Consider the following 17,566-nt stretch of genomic DNA (forward strand, 5'->3'; position numbering starts at 1 on the left):
TAGGCTGCTAATACTGAGGACCTGACTGTGTTAGGAGTTCACCTACAGGTGCAGGGATATTGGAGGGAATCTGATTCCTGAGAGCATCCCTTCACCTGTGTCTGGGCTTGGTGGCTCCTTGTATATCCGCCTCTGACCCACCACCCTCTTTTCTGGCAGTGGGGTTTAGGTGGGAGAAGAACCCATTGTGGGTGATGGGAGCTGCACCAGCAAGAGTGTCGCTGTCTGTGACACAGTAGACTGTGCATTGTAAGACTACTGACTGACGGCAGGAGTACAGTCCCAATTCAGGATAAGGAGGTGGTTCCGAAGTTCTTTCCGGTGGCTCCCCCAGGCAAGTAGCAGCATGCCTGCAGAGCATTCTGTTCTGTTCCGCGCCCTCTACTCTCACTAGGCTGTCACAGTGATACACTACTTTTGAACTTTGTGGGCACAGAGAGAAATTAAGATACTTACTGATGAAAGGGTGCAGTGTGGACCAACATTGTCCTATTTACCAAGAGGCCTTTTTTTGTATAATTTGCCCATGGAGCTTATGGGCCTGGAATCTGCAGGTGGGCAGTTTATCAGGCTTTCATTGATTCTAATGAGCCTGTGACTGTCTCTATTGGAGGGAGGCCTTTAGGAGCACTGTTGCTTTGTTGCCTACTTTTGAAGGTGACCAAATACGCCTACATCGAGCATGATGGAGAAGTCTGCTTTGTCCCATAAGAGAATGGTTATTCTCCCTGGTTAGGGGACTACCACTTAGTGTGCTCCGGGTTTAGTATTATGAGTGTTGACGAGGGAACATGTTATATGCAGAAAAGCGAGCTGGCGAAATATGCCATTCTGAAGAAATTTAATCAAGGCTGGCTGTAGCCTCAATCCACTTTAGCGCAACCTGCAATAAGTTTGCATACTAACTCAATCTCCTTGTTAAAGGAGGTTCTTGCTACAGTTTGAGAATCGAGAACTGCATTTGAACAGAAGATAGACGCGATGAAGAAGGGTGTTAAACATATCCACATAGGAGTAGAAACAATGGAATAAAAACTTTATCAGTGCCCTTGTCTCTCAAGAAAATAAAAGTGGGGGGTATTAAGGACTTGCAGTCTGTTATACAGCATTTACCCACTAGTTGTGAATATGCCAAGTTGGGTTACCTGAACGGGTGTAGAGCTGCAGTGTTTACTTAATCAACTCCTTTTCCTGAACACACTCCAACCAAGTGGATTGTCACATATTCTTAGCTGTAGTGTGTGCTTAGAACGCTGGTTCTCCCAACCAGGGCAGTTATGTTATGTTTACTCAAATACAGAGGGAGGGATGTCATGCTTCAGGTGGGACGAACACATTCCCACCCCCCTGAAGATTGAGGAGAAGGCAGTATTTTTTATTCACCCTAACTTTGCTCAGGAAGTACAAAAATAGTGCAGAGCCAGGAGCATTACATATATGAAGTTGTTTCCTGCCAGATTGTGTGTCCTTGTGGATGAACGGTCGTGGCTGTTCATCTCTTCTGGTGGTGTCTAGACTGTTATAAGGCTAGTTGGAGAGGTGTCTATCACCTCAGGGGCCTATGGAATGAACTAAAGACTTTATGCAGTCCAGGGGTCTGTGCTAGACCAGGTAGCCAAGGGGCAGAATTCAGGATCTGACACCATGCTGCCCAACTGTGATGTCCCTTCCTCACAATTCTCGCCCCCTTGTTAAGTGTATTCACTAATATGTTATGTTTTATTCTGTCATGCATTGGTTCTAGTTTTTGTTTCACCTACTGTCTTTATATAATGTAGTTACTGCACCTTTATGTTCAAGAATTACGCCTTTGTGATTGCTCGAGTGGGGGGTCCAAAATAATGCAACGGGACGGGAAATAGTTGTCTTCTTTCCACCTCCCTATCGGTTTGATAACATAAATGTGCACCACTTTGGGCGATAGGCACATCATGCATTGGGGTTGGTGGCATTTTTGAGCCACCGTTAAGGGTGGTGTGTGGTCGTTTTGTGAATTGACTCATCGATGTGAATGGCAGGTCTTGCAGTATGGTATCAGAAATTGGTCGCTACACCTATGAGCCACAGCTTTGACATAGTTAGAACAGAACACTAGGGCTCTGAATGACACTTGAAAGTGGCACTTCATTTTATGCAATGTGAATGGAATGGTGGACAAGATAAAGAGCATGGGGATGCTGGCTATGATGCAGAGACATGGGCTGTATGTTGTATTCCTGAAGTGACACATCTTGGTGCCAATAGTGGCCATCTACTGCTAAAAGGGATGATCTGAATTTCTGGTGCATGCAGGATTCACAGCGGGCTCTTGGGATATTGCTATATTGATGGGCAAAGCATAGCTCTTTGTCCCAAATAAAGTATGGGCTACTATGCTGCAAGTTACCCTGGCCTGGGATGTGGAGCAGGTGGTGCTGATTTAAGTCGGCCTCACTGAGTACAATAGGACCGATTGTATTACAGTTCCCTTCTGGAGTGGTAATTGTACGAGAGGAACTAAACCTGTCCTTGGATGGTAGGGCAGATAGGTCTGGATCAATCGTTAGACTACCAAAGGAGACGCACGTTAGAATAGATTTATATCAGACTGCAGGTTTGTGAATATCTGATGTAAGGCACTCCCAAATATTTATATTTCTCTGGGTGCATATGTTCCTTACACCACGGTCACACTTGCATACATTTAGTGATTTATGATTCTTGCCTGTGGTATTTCTGACCACTCTCCACTATGGAGATTATTTAGGTCCAGGTGGTGTCAAGCTGGCATGGAATTGATCTTTAACACATAGGAATTAAATAAGAAGGATTTGGTGGATAGGCTCTGTGATACTACTGATCATCTCTTTACAAAGAATACTTGGTTGGTCAGATCGGAGATGGTGTTACGGAAGGTTTACAAGGCAGTTTTGGGGGCTGTGTGACCTCTTGGGTCTCATGGAGAAGGTAAAGGCTAGTGGCAGCCAATGAGACCAAAGGAGAACTCTTCAGGCTGGAAACACTACTTGGATAGTAAGGATACAGGTGTACTACCAAGGCCACAACTTATGGTTTAGATTTCATTAGTTCAAAACAAAAAACACCAGCAAAGCAAGCCCTGTAAGCAACAGGCATGTGAGCTTTTGAATATACTGTTTCTCACAACACTTTCCCCCACTCTCCAAACCTGGACCCGATGGAACAGAAACTAAAATAAAGAGTTAACTCTGTCGCCGGCCTAGTCATGCAAGAATGAGACTTTCCTGAGCGGTGTATGGAAAGGCCTCGGACAAGCGGAAAAGTCGCAAATACTTGGGGCAGGTAAGTTTGCAGAATTCTGATGTTAGTAGTTTCATTAATGGACTCCACAGCTTTGAGAAATTGGTAAGGGTACTACAATTGGTGTAACTATCCCTGATGTGTTGGAATATGCCCTGTGCCCCAGTGCGTCAGGATGTTTTGCAACGCAGCGCCAAGCACCAATCAAATCTGTGTGCCCTGTGGGATTTGAGTGGAAAAATGAGTGCATTTGGGAGGCCTAGGAGGATATAAGCAGGGAATCTGGGGAGTTCTGTGTCAAAATGGGTATCGATGTCGCTAAGAACCTGTGCCCAGTAAGATGCCAACTTTGGGCATTCTCATAAAATATGTAGTAATGTGTCTGGGGACCCGCATTGGCACCAGCACTCGGGCGATCTGGATGGTTTATATTTATGCAGTCGGATGGGTTTCAGATACCAGTACATTACAATCTTTGTCGCCATTTCAATGCTAGACACGTTGTGGGCAGTGTGTCTTGCGTGGTAATAAATGTTTCCCCACTGTTTCTATGTCAATTCCCTTCCTATCACTGACTCCCAGCGTTTGTGGCCAGCAGGTTTGGTTGGCGAGTCTGTAGGGCTCGTGAGGCGATAAAATTGCGTAATAAGATGTGTTCTATAAGAACTGGAGAGTAGCCAGAGCTAGAAGGGGGTGAGGTGGCGCTGTGCTCCTGGGCGTACTAAGGGATGTGTCACCCAATGACGAATTTGGATATACTGCCAGCGCTCGCTTTGGGCAGCGTGCATTCTGTGCGAAGAGACTCAAAAGCAAGAGGCTCCTCAGTGTCAAATAAGTGGCCAATGGATCTACAACGTGCCCGTTTCCAGAGGTGAAACGTGGGGTCGGTCAAAGCTGGTGTAATGTCAGGGTTCCCAATTATAGGCATCAGTGGGGAGGGAAAGGATGTAAAACCCGCCCGTGTCACCAGCCTGTACTAGGCAGCCAGTGAGGACTTGGTAATAGGAGAGAGATGTAGGCTTTTGAGTCGGGTGTGCTTAGGAAGAAAGGCAATTCTCAACAGAGGCTGTACCGCCAGGGCCCTATCCATGAAAAGCCAGTGATTTTCAGACTCGGCGTGAGACCGTTCCATGAAGACCCTAAGTTGAGTAGCCTGGTAGTATGGGGGAGGTTCAACTGGAAGGACCTGTAAAATGAATAAAATAGGAGACAGGATTGCCATCTTCACTACTGCAACTCTTCCAAGCCAAGAGAGTGAGTAGGGTCACCAACGACGCAGGTCAGACCTGACCTGACATGTCAGATGTTGATAATTGAGGGCTACCGTTACCGAAATCGTGGGTTTGATATGGGGCCCAAGATGCGGAAAAGATGTCGAATCCCATTGAAGGGGAAAGGCCTGCTGCAGGGTGTCCAGCGTGTGCAGCTGCAGAGTTGGGTTGAGAGCCTGCAATTTAGGAATGTTCATTATAAACCTTTGTGCCTGTCCGAATGCCGTCATTTCATCAAGGAGAGCAGGCAAGGAGATAGATGGTGCCTCCAGAGTCGCTAGGACATCGTCTGCATACAGGCTGATGGTGGTTAAGAAAGGCAGCTAAAATGCCTGTAAAGAGTTTGAGGTCGACATTCAGGAGGTAAATCGGCCTGTACGAAAAGCAGTGTGTTTTATCTTTCTCTGGCTTGGGAATCACCACAATAGACGCCATTGACATGGAGGAGAGGAGAGATGAGGAGGTCCCTATAGCGTTGAACAGTCGGGTAAGGAGAGGTGCCAGGATCTGGCAGAAGGTCTTGAAAAAGATGGCAGAAAAGTCATCCGGGCCTGTGGATTTAGATAATTTCTGGCGAGCTATGCAGTAGAAAACCTCCTCAATACGGAGGGGCGATCTAATTCATCTGCCTTCAAGGCCACAACTTAAAAAGCATAGAAAATAGAATATAGATCACTGAGTGAAGATGTTTCACTGTCTCTCCATGCAGGAGTGCAGTGGAGACTTATTAAGTCATGAGTAAAACAGCAAGGTAATTGTGAGGCTTAGTAAATATAAGGAGCGTAATAAGTGGTTTAGCCCAGTGGAAGATGAGGCAGGAACACTGATAACGGGTACTAAACAATGGGCATAAAATCAGAATCCTTCTCTGTTAATTGCTATTAGCAGTGAGATATATCAATGGTTTTGACTGCCATTGCAGTGGCATACAATATAAAAGTTACTGATACCTCAGAGGAGGTGGTAATCCATTCTTAAAGAGGAAACTCTCCAGGTTAGCCAGCTTCCTCTTTGGAAACTAAGTTGGGCTACCTAGAGTGAGAAACCAGTGGTCCGAGGGGTGACTTCCTGCTTCTCCTGGGGTCTTTCCAAAAGGAATACATGTTTTAAAAAAAAAAATAATTTAGCAGAATTTTGTTTAAGGAACAAGGGTTTTTTTTTGGGGGGGAGGTTTAGAAGAAAAAAAAATACCGTTTGGTGATGGAGATACAGGTATGGAAATATGCTTTTCATTGCAGACCACCCTCTGTATGTTTATTGACAATCACAATGGTTTTCAAAGAATGACCTGCCGAATTAACATTCATAAGACCAGTAGTTATGATCATTGAGCAATATTTTGAGTTTATTCATTGGAATAGGTCATTTTTATTTCACTGCCCACCTGTCACCATAGACTTGACTTCCATGTCCTCTTCAGGAGAGATACGATGGTGTTTACATACCTAGGGACATCCTTCTTAGGCTGTCATGACAAGTTAAGAGCTAAATTCTGATCCCTCAGAATTACAAGTTGTGTAATAATTCTCATACCGTCACAGTTTTCCCCCTAACACATCACAGTAGGTCACACCTCCTGAAATTAATCTAGGGTAGAAGTGTTGAAAATAGTGCAAAACCTAGAGAACTCGTGTTAAAAACAGATTTTGCACCTTAGGCCTCGTTTTCCTATCTAACCCTCCGAATAGAAGTTGTTTCCCACGTGTGGTAAATACCTCACCCTGGGGTTATAAAATTTACCAAATGTGGTAAATATCCCACTCAACCTGTAATAATGGCTTTAGAGTGCAATTTAATGTGGATACTTGGTTAATTTGCGTTCTCTTCCGCTTTCATTACCTTTACCTTCTGGGTAATACTGTACGAAACATACTCCAAAACACTGGATACCTCACTTTAAGCTGCTGTAGGACGACTTCATACCTAGAATAGCTCTGATTGCACTCCATAGGGAGTGTGTGAAAGAGGCATTGCGCTCACAGACGTTCCCAATATATTCGGCAACACAAGTAATCATTGCCCATGAGTGTGCTTTTTTCATCTCTATAGGATCGATTCGTTATGATTGACAGACATGCACGAAGTACCCTCAGTTATCTGGTGTTGCTGTATGGGAAAGGAAGAGGGACGCCACTACGGGAACATTCAAGTACTGGATTAGGCTGTGATGTGTTGCCATGATCGAGCTTGACTGTAAAATCCTATTTACCAATTACACTCCTATATGGAAGTGGGATGGGCTGCATGAGTTGAAGCACTTGTCTCATTTTGGCAAGTGGGATCCCATAGGTAGCTCGACTCTGGCAGATGTAGGGGCTGTTACTAGGGAAAGCTTTTTGTACAACTCCAGCAGGATTTTAAATCAGTGGATATTGAGAGGTTTCCCTCATTACAATTTAGGCATGCTATCTCTGTACACAAAATGGGTTGTACAATGGTACTTGATGTTTCGCGACTGGAACACAGGCTATTCCTAGAGACTTTATCAAATAATCATTTGCAATGCAACAGGTCTCGCATTAGTGAAACTTGGAGCTGTTGGTGTTGCAAATGATAATGTTTGCTCGATTTTTTTTTGGGGGGGTTAAAACATTTCCCAGTAATAAGTAAAAGAAAATACACGAAGCAAGGAAAGGGTGCAGTACCACAGGTTGTTAGTAGGTGTGCCTTCTTTTAAACCATTCATGGCAGCTAGTGTTGCTGAGAAAGTGTTAAATTGCAGGGGTTGGGGAGTATCCAGATTGCTTCCAGGCCAATCTGTTTTCTGGCGGTTGTGGTGAGGGTGTTTCTGGTTTCACAGGCATGTGTAGCTTAGGGGAGTGAAGAAGACCTGGTTCTGGCAAGGCCTTGAACTTGGCAGGAACGTGGCAGCTCAGTGATGGTGGACTGGTTCTTGGAGAGCTCAGTGCAGGCTTTGCAGGTTCGAGATGCTTATAGCTGCCTATGACATGCAGAACATGCTCTGTTGTAGCACCCATTTCACATAATTTTTTTTTGCTGTTGTTTTGTGCCATTTTCTTAACTTTACTCAGTGTGTTACGCCCCTGTGTTTTTAGGTCTCGCCTGACCCAGCGCTGGCAAGACTTTAAGTAAGGGCTTCAAAAAATGCTACCGCCGGCTACAGCTTGCAGTGTATGTGTGCAGGCGTGCGCTTGAGCAGAGGCGCCATATGTGCGGCCAATGCACCACTCGCACTCAACAGTCCCCCTGGTGCACAAGCAGGCATCCACTTCGGCCTGCTGCTCGCAAGCGCGCGCACCACTCGTTTTTTTTTGTTTTTTTTGGCCAATGCTTGTTTACCATCCTGTGTGACTCCGTTCTTCCTTTTCTCTGCGCTGGGCGCTCGTGAGTGAAGCTTTCTTCCCCAGCAGGCTGCAGAGGGTTTGGTGTTTTGGGTGCGCCCAGATGCAACATGGCTTTTGGTCTGTGTAATCTACCTCTGCGCAAAGCTGCCGTGCTGTACCGCAATATATGTCTACGTCTCCTTCCCCTTTGAGTATAAACTCGCACGCACGTTCAGTTTGCATGCGCCAATGTTTGTTGAGAGCTGACAAGGGAGCGAGTGGATGGGGCCCAGCGGAGCACACTTCCTGCGCAGGCAGCAGTGGCTGCATCAGTGCGCTCCAGGGCTCTCTGTGCCGTAGTACTGTGCTAAGGGCCTGTTACCAGTGCCCACCGGGGAGGACTGCTCCGTGAGTCTATGATGGCTGCCAACACCGGTGCACACACGTGTGGTCTACCAGCGAGTACTGTGATGTGCACTTGCATAATTCCCACAGAAGAACACCCACAGGGGAGAGCTGCCGAGCAGCTGGCTCGTGCCCGTCCTGCAGCGCGTGCACCAGTGTCGGATCAGCCACGAGGCATGGGTGCTAGACAGGCACTGTTTGGGAACGGACTCTTGTGTGCCCGCTTTGGGTTACACCATTGTGCAGCTCGGATTTAGTATTGTGACACGTGTTACTCTGTCAGCGAGACCTTGCTCGAGGTATCCCTCTCTATACGGTGTACCTATACGGACGCTGAATTCATCTGCAGCACTCATTGACCGTTCACTCGGAAACTTCTCGCGCTTCCATATGGGTAGGGTGACCAGATTCCCAAAAGAAACAAGCATTGGCATAGCCAATAGGTCTCGCTTTTGGGACCAGTGCGTGAATCCCCTCCCACTCTCTCCTCGTCAGCTTCAGCGCGCGCTTGTTCTCCTTTGATCCCTATCTTTCCCTTTCTCAATCTCACCCTCTCCCTGCCTTCTACAACTGCGGCTGCACCACTGTGCCCGCCTCCACTCCCCCCTCCCACTCCCTCCTCCCACTCCCTCCTCGTCAGCTTCAGCGCGCACTTGTTCCAATATGCCACGGTAAACAAAGTGAAAGCAATCTCCGTTGGACGCAGACTCTTACACTGAAAAATTTCATCAGAGAGTTTGTATGACGAGCCCTTTTCACTCTACGCTGTGTCTTTCTTTTAGCATTGTACAGGGAACAGCTGGTAGTCCACTGCAGATAGTATGATGTGCAGTAATAACTGATGAACTTCTCAGCCGTCATTTTAGGGATAGGATCTACATAATGCCTACCGGGCAAAGCGAAAAAACGGCTCTGAAAATCTTAGCATTACACCCGTTTTCTTGTTGAATCGCTTGCAGAAATTCACTTAAAGCGTCACGCGGGAGGCAGGCCAATGTCACCCAACAGCACACTGTAACCCTAGAAATATCACACATATGCACCCTCATACACTCTTCCGGGCGATGCGGCTAGCCGCCATGTGATGACAAGGCGGTCAGCCAGCCATACATTAAAGTAAACAAGCCCTCCTATTCACGGCAGACTGTTGTGGAGAAAGAATATTGGGCAGCACGTCTTTACGGAAGTCAACTGGACTGCGTACGTTTTATCCCAGCCATCTGGACAAGGGACGCTCACTGCATTTATGAGGGTTGTAAACTACTACAGGAGCGAATGCAAATAACGACCCTAGAGAACATGGCTAGTGTGCAGGTAACTCCGTCTATTTTTTGTGTGTGCAGATTTATATAGCGTGAACTCGACCTGGAGGTATTGGAGCGCTTTACACGAGCCCCAGTTACGTTACACAAGGACACATTCATTATTTGGTAGACACGGAGATTAAGTGATTTGCCCAGAATCACAGGATGTTGAACAGAATGCACAGATCGCGGCCCGTCGCACCGGAGGGACTCGCTGTGTGCACTCTCAGATGCACACAGCTTACACGCTTAACTTTCAACAACAATGCAAACATTTGCTCAAAATGACACTATGAACGGTACTGCTGGCTAACAAGTGAGGTTTGGCTGAAAATATATCCCACGACACACACACCGCCACTCAGCAGCGATGCAAAACATGTACTGCACTGCCCCTCCCAACCTGAAACTAAAGAACCCTTGTATTGCAAGCATATTTGGGTCACAGCCAGGGGAATCCCAGTGAAGTATTGCAGCTGGTTCACTTTACTTTTATTATCAAGGACACACAAGGGACGTCACACACACAAGCAAACCACACACACAGATACATCTGGTATGAAGTCTGAACGTGAGGAACTGCACGGATTATAAGTGGGGGTGAAACAACAAATACCAGCATTTAAGCCAGAAACACGGGAGAGGCGGGTTGGTAGGGATTCTGCTCCACTCTGCTTGGGTAACTGCTCATTACATCACTCCTGGCTGCAGCCCCCACGCGCAGCCTGTGTATTCTGCACTGTAGGCTGGGCATAACACTCGCCATATCTTCATCCGGGCAGACCTTCTTTACTCTGCTGTACACTGGGCAATCACCTGCCTTTGTTACTCATCATAGTAGCACCACTACCAGCGGCCGGTATGGAAGTAGGGCAGTGCCCGTTGTTGTAATGTGGATAAGGTGCTACTATGTGCTAGTCCGCATAACCTCTCAACCCCCTAACTATTCTATTGGTGAATTACCAGCTACGATGGGAGCGATGACCCGTGTGGTGGCTTCACTAGACGGACACCAGCAGCATCGGATTCAGGACAAACTCTGGGCCAATTGTTATTTTTTTGTTTTATTTTTATATAGCACAAACTTGAGTGAAAGATGTGTATTTGTTGCGTTGAGTAGAGTACATAACTACACTCAACATAATACTACTCAGTACCACATAATTACACATCATATAATTACACTGTATTCAGTACAACATAAATACACTCCACCTACCGCTCAGTACTACATAATTGCACGCCACCTAATTACTCTCTACTTAATGCAACATAAATACACTCCACACAATTCCAATCTGTGCCACATAATTACATTGTACCCAATGCAACATAAATACACACCTTTCACTCAAGTCCGTGCTATATAAAAATAAAACAACAAAAAAAACAATTGCAATGCAATAGGTCTCACATTACTGAATCTTTGAGCTTCTAGTGTTGCATTATTAGTAGCAATGCCAACAACTCCAACTTTTATAATGTGAGACCTATTGCATTGCAAATGCTTGTTCTCCTCTTTTATTTGCTTTGTTCTTCAAGGGGAGACACCCTCTGACTGTCATGTTTATTATTATGCACGCCTCTCTCTCCGCCTTTGATCCACCCCTGCATCCTGCTCAGGATTTCTCCCTACTGTTCACCTCACACTGGTGTGTGCTCACAGGCTTTTTTTATTTCTTTGTCCTGGTTTTCTTCTGGCTTCATGCCTGTATGCCATTCTGCTGTTGTCTACCACCCTTTTCATTTGTTGTCCATGGAATTATTTATATCCCCATTTTTTTCTCCCCTATCTGCTCCTGGCTCCTTTCTATCTCCAACTTGCCTCAGTCCACCACTATGGCTTGTTCCAGGTTTTTCCCTTCTGTAGTGCTAGAGGCACTCCTATGGTTTGGAGCCACGTGATGACCTATGACTATCATGATTTTAATTCACTTTTGGTGTTTTACATCATTTCCCTGCATGTGCATGTTTCCCTTGAAGATTTCTTTTGTATCTCTTGTAGTTTTAAAGTGGGAGCTGTCACAGAGTAGAACAGCTTGCCAAGAACAGAACGTGTGGGATTTGCATTTGAAGGCATGAGAGAGAGGGATGTGTGGAATGTACTTTTTGGTCTAGAAGTGCAGTGTTATGAGCAGTGGTGCTCAAATGTGCATTATGTTGTGCATTGGCAGCTGAAAAGTGTGATGCTACAGGCAGTGGTGCACAAATGTGGAGAGGATGTAGCCTTATGGCTAGAGCAATCGACTTCGGAGCTGGGGAACCGGGTTCGAGTCTCCGCAACGACGCTCAACATCCTGTGATTCAGGGAAAATCACTTAATCTTCCCGTACCTAACGAAACAAGCATTTACAATGCAATGGTCTCGGCATTGGTAAAGTTAGAGCTATTGGCATTGCTCATGACATTATTTTTGTTTATGTGTTTGTTTTTAAAACATTTAAAGAAACGGCATTGTCATGAGCAATGCCAATAGCTCTAACTTTAACAATGCCGAGACCGTTGCATTGTAAATGCTTGTTTTTGTTTATGTTTTTAAAACATTTAAAGAAACGGCATTGTTATTTACAATGTCAATAGCTTAATCACTCTCAAAAGCGAGATTTATTATGCGAGCATTATTTGGGAAGTTTGGCAAATCCATAATTATGAGGAAAACGCTGCAGCATCGCAAAATGCCAGTGGCCCAGACTAATATGCATGATGAGTATTTTGATCCCATGCCCATTCCTTCTTTGTCCTCTCTGCTGAAACTGCTGTCTGAAGTGTCACATTTTATTAATACTAAACAAAAATCGCACTACCGTGCCAGGGCCAGACTTGGCGTTGATAATGATTGTTTGAAAAGGGAACTTTGAAAGGATACGAACTTGACCAATTCTGGTTTCAAAATATAAGAGAACACTGTAGAGGCATGCGTCTACCGACTGTTATATATAATTTGGGATATATTTCTTAATCTGTCGAGTTCAGCCACTGCATGATTATATTGTTGTCTCTTTATGAAACTCAGGAGCAGTAACATTGTCGTGGTGTCACTAGGCCTTCAAGTGGATGCTTTTTCAATATTATATACAAGCCACAGTTACTGCTAATTTATCTTATGCAACTAACAACGATTGACAAAGCCAATAGTCCTAACTTGTTGTAGGTATCATGTTACTTGTTGTATCATTATGCCTGGATGCAATGACAAAAGAGACAGCAAAATACAAGTCGATAGACCCCGCGCAACACCGCCCCCCACCCCCACCCATTTTTTTTTATCCCACTTAAAGCCCTGGGTAGGATACTCAACAACAGGGCCGAACTGGAACCCCAAAGTAGGCCTGGCAATTATGTCGGACCAGCTGGAGGGTCATGGGGGAGGTTAACTGTGAAGCACTTTTGCTACAGGAAACGCCCGATGCCCGGGCAAGCCAGCCCGGCCCTGCTCAACAACCCCGTTCTCTCCCGCATTTACCTGTGATCAGGCGCGCAACACCCATTGAACTCAAAGCGCTTCAGCCCCCCCCCCGTCCCCCCGTCGTGTGTGGCAGCCCGGGATGAGACCACTCCCTGGCCAGACACAAAGCCGCGCCTGAGCACTCCACAGGTCTTTAAAAAGACCATTTGCATGTTAATGAGGCCTCGCTGTTGGTTCACCCCTTGTTTCCATTGTGCAGGAAAAAGCATCACACGCTGCAGGGTCACTCACTGGCTGCCTGGTGAATTTAGAAAGTGCCGCGTAGTGTTATGCTGCACTACTAGTACTGTGGTAAAAATAGTCCAGGTCATGGGTGGGGGGATTAGTCCTGGCGACAAGCAGCTACTACTGTTATTGGTAGTTGAGCGCTACCAGTGACAGTGCGAGTACATAGCCGGTCTCTTCCTATCATGCAGAAGCCTCCTCACGTGTCCCGTATTGGACCAACCTGCGTCTGACCTAAGTCTCCTCCACAAGTTCGCCAGCCCCCAGCATAGTGTGCAGGCATGCGCCGCAGAGACAGACAGGACAGGGAAGAAGAAACAGCGTGTGTAGTGCGCTGCAGCAGCACTCTGCACAGGACTCGTTCACTGTGGCTCATAATGCTTTTTGGCACCCGATCCGCTGTATCTGAACAAACTTCCATCATAGTTTGCTTCCTGGCACTGGCAATTTAAAAATTAAGCTGCGCTCACCAGCGGCACGTTTCAGTGCAGAGGGTGGGTGCCACATAGCTATGGCTCCTAAAGCTGTGTGATACTGCGATAGAGTGAGAAAGAATGAAAAAGGGAGAAATATGCAGAGAAAGAGATAAACAAGATACAGCAAGGTGAGAGAGAGCAAGCGAGAGCAAGTAAAAGTGAAATAGATAGAGCAAAATAGAGACAAAGGAGCATGGATGAAAAGAGAAAGATGGATAAAGAAGGAGCACGTGATAGAAAAAATAAGAGAGACAAAGTAAAGTGCGACAGCGAAAAAGAACAAAGGAGGGAGAAACTCAGTGAGACTCGGTGGCTAAACAAAAGAGCGAGGCACAAAGAGCAGTAGAAAGCAATAAAGAGAAACTGAGAAGTGATCTGAGTATGAGGCTGTAGAGGGGTAGGGGTGATCGGGAGGGAGGAAGGTGTTTACTCAAATAAGAAACTGCCGTCAAAATTCTTAGAAGCTCTAGAGCAGGTCTGATCCCCCACAAACCATCCAGCGTCTGACTCGTAAACAAAGAAGCCCGAGCCCAGGAGTGAGGGGGAGGGCACAGAGGAGCACCAGGAAGCGAGGAGGATTCGAACAGAACAAAGGGGAGGCATATGTGGCAGCCTCAGAACGTGGGTTCTTTTGGTGGGGGGCGGCATCAGTGCACAGCGGGTATACCATGAATTACGGGTTCAGAGAAGGGGAGTCACGAGGTAGGTGGGGGGGGGGCAGTCGCACAGGGACAGCTGGCAGAAAACGAAGTGGAGCCCTCGTGGGAGAAGGAAAGGGACAATGGGAAGTGGGGGTATGTAAGGGGGAGCAGCGAGGAGAGCAGAAACAAGAGCAAGCACACACCACCGCTTTTCTCCGAGGCAGAGCAGAAATGCCTCGGAGAAAGGCAGCGTCGTTTTCGGATTCGGGGGCGTGTTTTGCTGTTGTCTCCTCCCTGAGACTTTTCGCAAAAACCACGCCCCCCGATCCGAAAAGGACGGGGCCTGATCGGAGTGACTGACCTCTTCTCCAGTGGCTGGCCAGCATTTACGAGGCCAGCCAATGGAGAACAGGGGAGAAGAGGGGCTGGATCAAGCCCCTCTTCTCCAAGTCATTAAATCTCCGGCTTCCGGTTCTGCCTTTCGGCAGACCGGTAGTCCTCGACCTAAAAATGGATGTGTCCATCTGTAACGAAACTGGTGCTCATGTAAGTTCTTACTATTGGCTTTGACATGCCCTCATGTCATCTTGCATTCTGAGTCTGTCTTGCTTGAGCATTTTCGCGCACACAGTCAGGTCCCCAGATTACTCATGTTGTTTAGGTTATTCATGTTTAAGGTTGCTTTGTTTTTTTGAGATTGTTGAATGTACCGCCGGAGACTTTTGTATGCTTCGTTAAGATAAAGGCTGGAATATTTGAGAATGCAGAAAGAACGAGACAACTCCTTTGCCTTTGGAATGCTTTTATTGAAAGTGGCCAATTCCAGTTAGTTTTCTTGGCACAGGGGAATGCCTCTCGGAACCTTCTAGTGTGTTTTGAGATTATAAAGCTGATGTTTTTTGACTTATAAAACTGGGATTTGAGCCTGAACGGTGGACGCATCTTCAGTGCAGGAATCTGGTTGCTGCGTCTCCTGACCCCGGTTGTGAATCCCCCAGTCTGGAGTGGGCTATGATGAAGTTTGCACCAGGTGATCTGTTTTATTTTTGATTGTTGCCATTGTGATGCGTGATTGTCTGTGAGCACCTTCAGTTTCCAGTGGTTATAACAGCCATTGTGATGCATGACTGTGTGCACCTTCAGTTTCCAGTGGCTATGATCATCTGAGGTGTTTTATTTTTGATTGTTGCCATTGTGATGCATGACTGTCTGTGTGCACCTTCAGTTTCAAATGGCTATAATCATCTCAGGTTTTTTCTTTTAGTATTGACTTTGTGAAGTGTGAGTGTATGTGTGCGCATCCAAGTTAATCATCTGATGTATTTAGTGTATATATCTTTCTGATTTCTTGCAGGACGACCATTATTATCTGCTTGTGTTCATTTTATTATATTATTATTAATGCATTTCAAAGTTGCATTTGCCAAGTGTGTTATTATTGCTTGCATATATCTGTATATATCTATGAGTACATTTGAATGTTGTTCATTTGACATCTGGGAAAGCCTTTCTGTTCGAGAGCAGCGCATAAATAAAACCCCAAGCCTTATTCTGAAAACAATCTTTGATGTGCTTCATTTTATAAAGTGAAATCTCTTTCCAGGTGGTGTTGTGTTGTGTTTATTGCTTCATCATGTTTGAGCCACCATGTGAGAGAGTGGTATTTTAAATTATCTGCGAATGCAAAGCAATACACCTTCCTTCTTTTTTCCCCTCTTCATTCTGTGATTGATTGATCACTGCGGTACAGAGAATGTAGAACCCATCATGTCACAACTGCACAGCACCAATGCAATATGTTCAGAAGTTTTTATTTCTCCATGTCACCCATATCTTAGTTTCACTTCAGCTACATTATATCAAGTAGAGCTCTTGAACATGGATGAAGTCATGGATATTAAAGTATGTCAGGAAGTGAAGGCTTAGGCTGTAGCAAATTGGATATCTGCAGGTATCCATGCCACATATTGACCCAAAGTTTCTGAAAGACTTGTATGCGCAGCACTTCTTCCAAATCAGATCTACAGAATTAAGTAAGGATACCTTGCTTGATTTCAGTTTGGAGCATCATCCCATTCAGGATTAATACATGTATTTCTATGTCCCTCTTCCCTCCTGCTGAGAACATTTAATCCACTTGTAAAGCACCTACCCATGCCTTAAAACCCTCATCCCCAATGAAGTACATCTATTTTCTAGTTGTTGTGCCCCAAATTTCATCAGTCGGAAGGTGGCTCTTGCAATTCCCGAGACACAGGTCTAAGATATCATTGTTTCATTAATGTCAAACCTATTGCACCACCTAAGCAACTTCCCCTCTTCCCCTCACTTTTTGCCCACACATTGCCATCTGATAATTCCGAGCATGCAGGCCTCCTGTATTTAGATAGACAGGGGCCTACACTAAAAGAACTCATTAGAGTAAAGTAGAAGTAGATTAAAGTGTGCTGAATGGAGGGCAAGTACCTATTAGAAAAGGGTGGGGTGCCACGGTAACAATATAAGCCCATGTCACTCTAGAATAACCTAAGATTACCTGTCTCTTTTTTATTTGAGCCCAGTACAACTTTCTGTCTTACAGAGCAGTCTGTTTTCCATCTTGAATTCATGGTATCCGAAGACAATTTTTATATTTGCCTTGGCTGGAATTATCCTAGTACCAAAATGTGTCTTTCATGTTCAGATTTTGTATTAGAATGTTAGGCTTCCGAATAAAACATAGAACAACTTTCACCTTGTTTTGGTGAGAATCCTGGGCTGTTCCAGTGCAATGACTAGGCAACATTCTTTCAAATCCTTAAATGGAGATGCCAGGCCAGGCCAGGCCTAGTTTGAAGACAAACCTACTCAGTGCTTTAAAGACAGTCTCTTATTTTCTCCTTATGTAGTGTCTCCTCATGTGCTTTTAAGTGCTGTATAATTCTTTTAATAGCATCAGTAGCTGTATTTGGGAATGGATTTGAATTTTATTTTCGGTGATTAAAAACTTTTTAAAATCATCTCCATGCTCCTGATGTTATTCTAGAGATATTTTTTATAGAAGAGCAGTAATAATTGACCTAAATTAATAGAGCTGTTTCAGACTTTGCACAGCAGAGTGAACATCTTTCAAATGTCTTTTAAACCACTGGTGCACAAGCGAAAGCTAGCCTTGAAATATGTTCTTGCCTCCCTGCTTTGGAGGCTACTATTAATTGAATATCAAGTTATTTGATCTATTAACTTGACATAAATTG

General features: G+C 45.3%; 1 protein-coding gene across 6 annotated transcripts in view; it reads left to right on the forward strand.

Moving 5' to 3' along the window:
- The window catches only part of ATG5 (autophagy related 5), a 443,620-nt gene that overhangs the window by 57,650 nt on the left and 368,404 nt on the right, over positions 1-17,566 (forward strand). The window lies entirely within an intron of this gene.

Source organism: Triturus cristatus, chromosome 6 (genome assembly GCF_964204655.1).
Source record: "Triturus cristatus chromosome 6, aTriCri1.1, whole genome shotgun sequence".
Taxonomy (NCBI): Eukaryota; Metazoa; Chordata; class Amphibia; order Caudata; family Salamandridae; genus Triturus; species Triturus cristatus.